The sequence below is a fragment of the Cryptotermes secundus genome, unplaced genomic scaffold (genome assembly GCF_002891405.2).
Source record: "Cryptotermes secundus unplaced genomic scaffold, Csec_1.0 scaffold516, whole genome shotgun sequence".
NCBI classification, from domain to species: Eukaryota; Metazoa; Arthropoda; class Insecta; order Blattodea; family Kalotermitidae; genus Cryptotermes; species Cryptotermes secundus.
This window is the reverse complement of record NW_019745084.1, coordinates 1032426-1042847: the sequence shown is the minus strand read 5'-3', so window position 1 is coordinate 1042847 and position 10422 is coordinate 1032426. Positions and strand designations below refer to the sequence as shown.

General features: G+C 42.6%; 1 protein-coding gene across 1 annotated transcript in view; it reads left to right on the top strand.

Moving 5' to 3' along the window:
• Positions 1-555: 555 nt before the first annotated feature.
• The window catches only part of LOC111874897 (PDF receptor), a 67968-nt gene continuing 58101 nt past the window's right edge, over positions 556-10422 (top strand). The window contains exon 1 of the mRNA XM_023870757.2: positions 556-1029. The gene's annotated coding sequence lies outside the window, so the exon portion shown is untranslated. The remainder of the gene's footprint in view (positions 1030-10422) is intronic.

The following is a 10422-nucleotide window of genomic DNA, read 5'->3' as shown; positions in this document are numbered from 1 at the left end:
AGGATGTCTGTGTGCGTTTATTCTGCCTTTGTGGTGTGTAGAGGCTTTGCGACGGGCTCATCCCCCGTCAAAGGACTCCTACCGACTATGCATAGGATTACGAAGCCGAAGAAAAGCAGCCATGGCCCAACAAAGGGCTGTAGAGTTATTGATGAATGAATGAATACTATGTAAAGGAAACTGTATATGATTAGTCTTATGGGTGTTCTTCGTGAGAAATGGCATTAAAATATAATATGGAAGGCTAGAAATGAATACGGGGCAAATCATGGGAAGTTAACAGGAGGAAAGTTCGTGTAAGAAATGAGGAGTCTTGCCGCTGAATTTTCATCGATTGTTGCGCTAGCATTGCATAAACATTCCCGTGAAACTAAAAATAATTGAGGCCACGACGCTGATGATAGTCATGACAAGTGCAGTAATTGTAATACTAGACGCGGTGATAAATGTTGGCAAATTAAGTTTGAAGGCTGTAACCTACTTGTTTACCTGTACGAGATGCGCATGCGCAAGAACAAAAAACTTCGCAAGATGCGCCGCGACGACGCATGAAGTTCCGCGTCTGGGAACCAGTCCGTCAGTTGCTTTCTGCAAGACGGCGGGCCCCGCGTGCTCGCCTGCTGTGAGCCCCACGTGCGTGTCGGCATGCCACGCCGTCTTGTGCACTGTCTCGCGGTAGAGCTTGTCACACAGATGATGTTTCAGCTTCATGAACACGCTGTAGATGGACCGGCAAGGGTCTGAAAACTTAACCTTGAGACCATTCAGGTCTAACTTTCTAAATCCGACGAGACTGATTGCTTGTTTGCACGCCAGGGCACCAAGTTTTTGGAAACAGTGCTAGACTCCCCCTTCCCACCTACCGACCCTTGGTCAACAGTTCAAGTTCAAGATTTCAGATTGCTGCCGACAACTGTAAGCAGCTCAGCTGACAAATTGTTCCACGACACAGACGCCTGTTAGCTTTAACTCGAAGAATGTGGTGACATCTATGGCATCCAGCAGAAATTGTGTTTGCTCTTCAGACTGGTAAGTCTCACGGAAATGAAACACTCTTAATTACATTTTATAAATACTATAGCGTGTAGAGCCGTTGTTATGTAACGACCGCGAGATGGGGAGATATACCAGGGCCGTTTCCAGGCATCAGCACAGTAAACACATTCCCGCAGAAACAGACACGAACGCAACAATAGATCTGTGTTTTCTACGTAGTCTGTGCCGAGAATGAGCTTACTCAGTTCTGTACGGGAGTCTGTGAAGAGAGGATTTGAGCCGGAGGCAGAGGAATAGTCATTGTTGGAGCTGTTACCAGGAAACGTTTAGAAACAGAGTGACAATACTAGACTGTGTGCTCTAGTGAACTGTAAATTGTGCAAATAGCGATACTGTTATATTTATTTATGGTTACGACATGTAAGCGGTCAATAAATAGAGTCACTAATACAAACCCCGTCTATAGTCACACATACACCTGATAATATAATTATCTTCGTAATTATATTGTAGTATATTTTAGCCCTCTGCCATATTTCAATTAGGAAATAACTGGTGACGTTATGAATCTTACAGAAAGTAGGCAGGAATCCATGGATGAGCGATCGGCCCATCTCAAGACACTAACACATGAGTAGAATACAAAATGGATATACATGTCCAGAGAGGCGTTCAAATACATGACTCCAGGCGCGGCAACGTCTGGGATCTTCTCAAATAAATACAATAACGTCTTGACGCAAACTGCGGATGAGAAAACTGTGGGCGAGAACAAATTTTGTGGTTTTCTTGCAGACAGGCATATCTCTGGGAGGCGATAATGTGAACAGTGACATTATTGCAACACAAGCTCGCCTCTTCCCTGACAATGTATGTATGAAGTGAGATGCAATGATTGTATCGCTGCGCTGACACAGAAATGGAACGCAACACTGTTGTCTGTACTGTTTTGTACGCGTGGCATATTGACATACGTACACATGACAATTGAGTGTATCGCTGCGCTGACACAGAAATGGAACGCAACACTGTTGTCTGTACTGTTTTGTACGCGTGGCATATTGACATACGTACACATGACAATTGAGTGTATCGCTGCGCTGACACAGAAATGGAACGCAACACTGTTGTCTGTACTGTTTTGTACGCGTGGCGTATTGACATACGTACACATGACAATTACCACGGAACTTGGAACAGTGAATTCATTTCAGTGGGGATAAATATTAATTCCGTAATAAAACATCATTTCCTCAGATCGTGGCCAACCAAACTTATAAGAACGCTCAGAAGAAATATAAAGCTAAAGAATTATGTTGCGCCGGTTCAAAATTTTGTGTACAAAACCGTGGTGTGTTGCAAAACGTTTATGACCAAATCTGCAATCAGAAAATCACAAAATAATTTAAAAATTTACTCCTACATCTCAAATTTTGCATGTATTTATTGAATAGTGTTCCTGACATTTAACAATCGAAGGACAATTCCATACGGAAGTTTCAGGACTCTCCGACATTCTGAGCCAAGGCACCTCTGTTCTGTGTTGTGCCCCCACTCTATACCTGTAGCTCTTGTCACGTGGTAGTTTCATGTAGTTCGGGTATTCACAGAAAGATACGACGTGTATGTCTGAAGTAAGGGAAAGACAATAAAGTAATGGAACAAATATATAATTGTAAGTAATTGGCCCACAGAATATTCTGTTTTCAAATGAGGATATAATTAACGGTTGCCTGAAGATGGTCTTGTAGGGACGAAATATGTTGCAACAACTAAATATAAGGCGATTTTAATGACATTTTCTTAATTTTAAACGTGACTGTAAATGACATTATAAAATAAAGTTTTGTGTTGCATTGGAGGCGGAAGGAATTGGACAAGTGGCATAAAACTGGGCACATTCCCCAGTTCGTATTTAACAACGAGTAGAACTCCGAGACAAAAAGAAATACTCTGGAAAGCATAAAACTGAAATTTTATAATGTTATGGCGCTGAATTGCTGCTGAGTGAAAGGGATAAGGAAAATCGAATTTGCTGAAATGGAATTCATAAGACTTGCCCTTTTAATACCAAACCATCAGTTTGGCTTTCGATGAGCTCACTCAACCACCCAACAAAGCCATCGCATAGCAAGTACCATAACAAAGGCGATAAATAACAAACAATACTGCACAGCAGCATTTCTAGATATAGCTCAGGCTTATGACAAAGTCTGGCATCCTGGCTTACTTTACAAAATAAAAAGAATCTTCCCAACATATTATTACAACCTACTCAAGTCATATTTAAGCGAAAGATTTTTCGAAGTCAAAATAAATGAGGAAATATCCAACCGCCTACCAATCCTCTCAGGGCTGCCCCAAGGAAGCTTACCAAGTCCACTACTATGCACTCTCTACACACATGATCTACCCACAACAGAGAAACGATAACAGGAACTTTTGCAGATGACACTGCTATCTTCGCTACCCACGGCCATCCAACCGCAGCCTCCTCTCATCTACAGGATCGTCTAATCCTCATAGAAGCATGGCTAAACAAATGGAAAATCAAGGTAAAGGAATCAAAGTCCAAACAAACAACTTTCACCCTCCGAAAAGGCAGGTGGCCCCCCCTGCAAATAAATCACACCAACATACAACCAAAATAACAGGTCAAATACCTAGGATTAACCTTTGACAACAAACTAAACTGGAGACAACACATAATCAATAAAAGAAAACAGATGGACCAAAAAACCAAAGAACTCAACTGGCTCATAGAAAGAAAATCCCACCTCTCCATCGGAAACAAGTTACTAATCTACAAAACAATCATCAAGCTTATATGGACTTACGGCATAGAACTCTGGGGCTACGCCAGCAAATCCAATATTGCCATTATACAGCGCGCCCAGTCCAAAATACACGGAACCATCACGAACGCACCATGGTATGTATCCAACCGCACCCTACATACAGATCTAAAAACTCCTTACGTAAGTGAACAGAACAGCACCAAGTACTTCAACAAACTATAAAATCACTCCAACCCTCTTCTTCAACCTCATGAAAATCGAAGACTCAAAATAAGTTGGCCATCAGATCTAACGAACTGAGGAAAACATCACTGGATGTTTATTCCGCACACGCCAGAAGAGTGTACAATAAAAACGTTTAGTTACTAACTTGTACACCAGTCAACACATTGACTTACAGAATGTACAGTCTGACTGTCAGTAAAGGAGAGAAATAAAAAAATACCCTTTTAGTGCTTTAACACAGAAAGAAAATTGTTAGAAAGATAATATCTGACGGAGGGACAAGAGCAACAATAGAAGCGTAGCTTAGAAATATATTTTCAAAAAGAGTTTTATTCACAATCCAAAAAACAGAAAATTTCTGCCTTCTGAGATGTAACGCCATGTACTCCCGCGTAAGTCGACAAACGTTTCGTACGGAAGTGCTGCTTCTATCTTCAGGGCTGAAGAGTAAGCGAAGCAATAACACAGCACATTGCTTGCTGCGTCTTTCAAGCTGGTTTCGCGCTTCGATTACTTTTCAGTCGTGAAGATGGAGACGATATGTTCTTCCGACACGTCTGTTGACTTTCACCGGACTGTACGGCGTTACATCCCAGAGTATAGAACACTTCATAACCCCTTTTTCATAAGCTCAAATCTTTCATAAAGCAGAACAGAGATCGAAATCATCAAAATCATTGTCTTTTACATCACCATCAACTGCTTCTAATAACTTTATTGTCTGAGTTCTGACAACGTTTAGTCTTCTAGAATCTAGAAGACTAAATATGTTTCGGAGGGACTTTCTGCCTCTGTCTTTAGGGTTGAAGGGAATATGATTAGGTTACATAAGATGATATAGCGCTGCAGTTCAGCAGACCACAACGTGAATGTCCACCTCCATGAAATCGCCGTAGCTTATAGCAGATGCTTCTGTCCACGCCTGTCGCACGCCAAAGAGATCGGCTGTGCTGCTGTGTGTGCCGGCGAGACCGCTTTAAAGGGAAGCATTCTGTTCTGTTCGTCTTCCCGCGACATCAACTTTAGTCTGCGCGTTTTGCGTAGCTAATTTGTTCTGTTTTGTTCCTTACAATTAGATCAAACTAAGAATTTAGAAGCCCACAAGGAGGATGTGATTTCAAAGATCTGAAAACTTACCAGAACTTTGTTCTGATTTCCTGAAACTAATTGCAGAATAATTAGTTTCTTTTATGGCTTACTGGAGACTGCTCTTTGGAGGAGCTGCGTTATGTTACGATATGTAGCTAAACTCTACGTGCATTTCATAGTTCACTCGGAAGGAACAAACACACTGAGAACAAAATATTACTGTTGAGTCATTGCCGCTTTTACTTCGTATTCTAGAGACTGTGGTTTCAATTCTCGACTATTGACTTTCTCCAGTCCCTCTTGACAGATTACTGTCACGACATAGAGTGACTACAGACGGTGTTTGTATTTGTAGTCGGATTTATTGAACTCTTTAATAATTCGTGACTGACACAAACACACACAGGCACGCAAGTTTTCTCAGTCTGTTATAGCCTCCAATAGCCCGTTGCTTGGTAGCGGCTTCCAACAGCGGACGTTCCTCTTGATCTGGGTTCACGAACTGTTCCCGTCCACAAATACCAGCTTCTCACTTGCCACACCTGGAAGTCTCAGCTTAGAGTCAGAGTTACTTCAAGACTAGCGGGTTACTGCCAATAACTTTGTCTTGACGCCAAGCCCCTTGAGACTTGCGACCAGTGATTTATTTCTTGCAACTGAACCCTTTGGGTCATAGCCCTTATGTAACATCCTCTCTGACGAGGAATGGGTTTGTCTCTTATGAATACGCTTGGCCTATCATCAAGTGTAGGCATCGCACATATAGCGTGTTACTGAAAATGCTGTCTCAGCTGTCTTGCTTATAACATCTCAGCACTGACTGCATAGAAAACACCGTTCCTTTATTGCAGTACAAGTGTTGCCGAGGTAACGTGCTTGTTTGCGGAGCCATTGTTTAGCAACGGTTGTTGTACAGCTGCTTCTTTCGCGGTAGTTGTCTAGCAACGGTTACATTTCGTATCCCTACGTGGAAAGTTACTAGGGTAGTCCTCCCAGTTCACCATTCAGAGTCATCTGAATACAACGAACACAGCTGAGGAAGCGTTGATAAATAGGGCGTAAGCTATGCTCGGAAGTGTTAGAAGAGAATTCGTGGAGACAAGGGAGAGATATTAACACGGTCATGGAACAAAGAATAGATCTCTAGATATTCATAATTTTCACTATTCAGTCTTGTGATTGCAATGATTTCATTGTTGGACTTGAAATGACAACACAACAATGATAATAACAATAACTACAACAATACTTATTAAGTGCACGCCATCCGAAGCATTTCCTAACGCCTGCTACGAAACACCAGCCGTCTGGAGCAGGTTGCGGCCATGGGCAATGCGGACTCGCGCCACAGCAGGAGCATTCCTTGTATCGTGTTCCAGGAACAAGCCGATACGCCAGCCATGAAAAGCGAAGCACAAGATTACCTCAAATCCCCCCCCCCCCCGGCGTGTAACTGTATCGTTCGAGAGTGGTATGAAATCAATGTCCTTAGATAATTTTTCACTAAACATTGTTTTAACTATATCTTTTGCTTCTGTATTTCAGCATCCCGTTGCAATTTTTCAAATTAGCGTCCATTGTTATCTTCTTCAAAATTGCAACACTTTTACATTCTACACTTCAACACTACATGTTGAGGCCGAAATATGTAGTGCTGAAGTGTTGCAATTTTGACGGAAGATAAACAATGGACTCTAATATATCTTTTGCAACTGGAAGTATTAAGGTCTCACCTATAGAATGAGGTGAGCCGCTCTTCGCGTTATGAAGACTTGTAATATAGGAAGTTTCTAAGGCCTTCTTAGTTGCCGAGCCTACATCAGAAACAACGTTCGTTTCTTTATTCATTTTTTTAGCACATCATTGAAAACATTCGACAGGTTTGCTTTTTACACTTGCGTGTTTCTTCTCTAAGTGCCGTTTCAATTTCGCGGGTTTCATGCACTAGTTTGAAAGCACTTCGTACTCGTAACAAACAACGCATCGAGGTTTTGGTTCACTCTCATTGCCACAACAAGTAAATCAAAGTTCCAAATAACTCTTGTCATGTAAGATTTGAGGTTTTCACGGCGGTGACTATGAAGAAAGCAGTCTTCTGGGATTTGGCACCGTGTATATGTGGTGTTAACCGACGTTTCGGAGGAACGTATCGCCTCCATCTTCAGGGTAGAAGAAAAAATATAAGAAATCTGCAAAGCGAAGAGACCGTGAGAACCGGTAAAAGCAGACTGTGCTGCTTTTACCGGTTCCAAATCCCAGAAGACTGCTTTCTTCAACTCGTCATATTTACGAAAGTGTTTTTTTCTTTGAACAGCTACCACTAGATATTTCTTTAACGGCACTAGAATCACTGATATTAATATCTTCAGACACATGTTCTGAACTATCAGTACCGCCTAAATGAAGCGTATCATCACGTTCCTTTATTTTCAAAGATCCGGACCGAAGCCAGTTTTCCGTTATGTATAATGGGCACTATTTAACACAGACAACTACTAGCGTGTACCACAAGTAACTGCTAACAGACAAGCGACGAATCAACAGTGCACAGAATTTGTTATAAGTTACTTGTGATTGGCTACAAAAATAAAGTTAGAAAAGTATTGTAATTTGAATTTCTGGATATGATTCGCCAGGATTTTGAAACAGGCGGAGTCTAAAATTTCTCATATCGTTGTCTGGAAAAACAGAAATTAAAAAAAAAATTCAGGAACATGCCCGATTTTGAACAAGTAAAGATGGAATTTGACACATTCTATTATCGGTGTACGACGTACGTGACCATTACAGTGTGCAGATAGCTCAGACTGGGTGTCTGCAAAAATATTTAAAAACTCTTAAATACATGAAAAGAAGGTTCGGTACTTTGGTTCACTGTTATGAATTTGGGTGGTCCCTGGCTGGGTTACAGGCGCGGCGCCAGAAGTACAGGGACAAGATGGCGAGAGGCACCACGGTCACAGCGCTTTGTCAGGAATTCGGGTGGGCCCTGGCTGGGTTACAGGCGCGGCGCCATATGTACAGGGACAAGATGGCGAGAGGCGCCACGGTCACAGCGCTTTGTTATGAATTCGGGCGGTCCCTGGCTGGTTACAGGCGAGGCGCCAGAAGTACAGGGACAAGATGGCGAGAGGCGCCACGGTCACAGCGCTTTGTCAGGAATTCGGGTGGGCCCTGGCTGGGTTACAGGCGCGGCGCCATATGTACAGGGACAAGATGGCGAGAGGCGCCACGGTCACAGCGCTTTGTTATGAATTCGGGCGGTCCCTGGCTGGTTACAGGCGAGGCGCCAGAAGTACAGGGACAAGATGGCGAGAGGCGCCACGGTCACAGCGCTTTGTCAGGAATTCGGGTGGGCCCTGGCTGGGTTACAGGCGCGGCGCCATATGTACAGGGACAAGATGGCGAGAGGCGCCACGGTCACAGCGCTTTAAATTCCTCTTTTGTTGCTGAGAGTAGAGTGGGTAGGCGGTAGGCGGGTGAGGTAGGAAATTTCATAAAATGTCAGTAAGACGATTGTCATGTGTAATTTCAAAACTCTGAGATTTTCAGCTATAGTGTGATACGTAATTCATTTTAATTTTATTTTTTTTCTGTCTTTTTTGAAGGACCACAAGGGCACACCTCGAGGACCACTTGTGGTCCGCGGACCATGGTTTCAAAAACGCTGTAGTTAGCCCAAGAGGACAGTAGACCAAAAAGCTACTGTGGAGTTAGCTACACTTTTCTCCGATTAAATTTGCCGTCACTCGACATAACATTGTGGCTTTTGAAGTCTTAAGGTGCGGTTTCTCGGCTCATCTCAGCACGTTCAGAGGGACAGCTGGCCTTCTTGACAGGTTAGTGACGTAACATCACATGGCATCGTCAACATTAATTTCCTGACGATGTCCCTTGCCACGCCTGCGGCTTATAGCGACTCATATACACAAACACCTTCATGCACTTGCCTTGCTCACAGAGAGAGAGAGAGAGACAGAGGGTTGTTGCGTAATTAATGGATTCAGGTGGGGTTCAGGTAGTTAATAAAGCTGGGATTTCAGGCCAGAAGTTGGGTAACTTGGTGGAGTAGATAAATACAGCCAATCTTCTTCTGACATATTCATTAACGAGTGAATGGATAAGCAGACGCAGTACATACTTCAGGGTCACCTGACGCTGTTGTCGGTGCTGAATGAACACACTTGTTGCAGAAAGTTGCGTCCAGTCACACGGCACGCTTTCCCATCCACTTCAGTCAGCCTGAGTTATGTCGCTACTTTTCAAGCGAGGCGTAATTCATGCGAATAATACAAAATTCGGCAACTCAAAATGGCCGCGTGGCATGAAGCAAAGTCTGTGTTTGCGTTGCCCTGTGCAGGTAGCAACCTTGCGACGGTCTGATCCCCCGTCCAAGGAGTCCTACCGACTATTGGGCCCTATAGCTTAAACTGCGTGTGTCTCATAACTAGGGACCAGATTTTAATGCAAATGCATATTTCTTTCTTGCAACCAGAAAGTATGCTCGTTTAGATATATGTATGAATTACTTCATTTCTTAAATTCTGGACATGGTTTGATAGTGCATATAAATGCATATTTTGCCTGTTTTGTGAATAAGCATCAAATTTTCGAAGATCTCTATTTATACCGCATATTTCCCTTTAAAATGTTTATCATTTATATTTTTTAATGTTATGTTCAAATTTTCAATCATGGTCGTGTGTATACAATTTTTCTTTTCCGTACTAGAACATGTTGCATATTTGACTCAACATTTCATCATGATTCATGTATCTGATGCAATACCCAGGACGGGACTTCCCCGATCCCTCTACTCGTTACTTGCCTCATCCGCGTACCATCAAAGTGGCCGCGAAGAGATTAGTCGGAAGCGATCACACGTAGCCGCTATCAACGTAATGCTATTCAACCGATAAGGGACTTACTTATTTCCGAAGTCTCCATGAGGTTCGTTACGCTTCTTCATTTGAAGCTGGGGCCATTCACATTAGTGGTGACTAGTCTGTAGTTAAGTTTGTTTAGCTTTCTGTAGTCATGCCGAAAGTGAAAGTAAGTCAGAAAACTAAACTACGGCTGGATCAGCGGGCGTTCGAAGGAGAGATGATAAGTACGGATAACGAAATTCTTTATTGCCGAGCGTGTGAGAAAACGGTTGTTTGTGAAAAACGCTTTCAAGTGCTTCAGCATCTGAACACTAATATACACAAAGAGAATATTAAAATTAAATCCACGAAAAGTTCTCCTGTTCAAAAATTGCTTAGTGAATTTTCCAACAATAGTTTTTCACAGTTTTCCTTGATTTAGGCGAAGC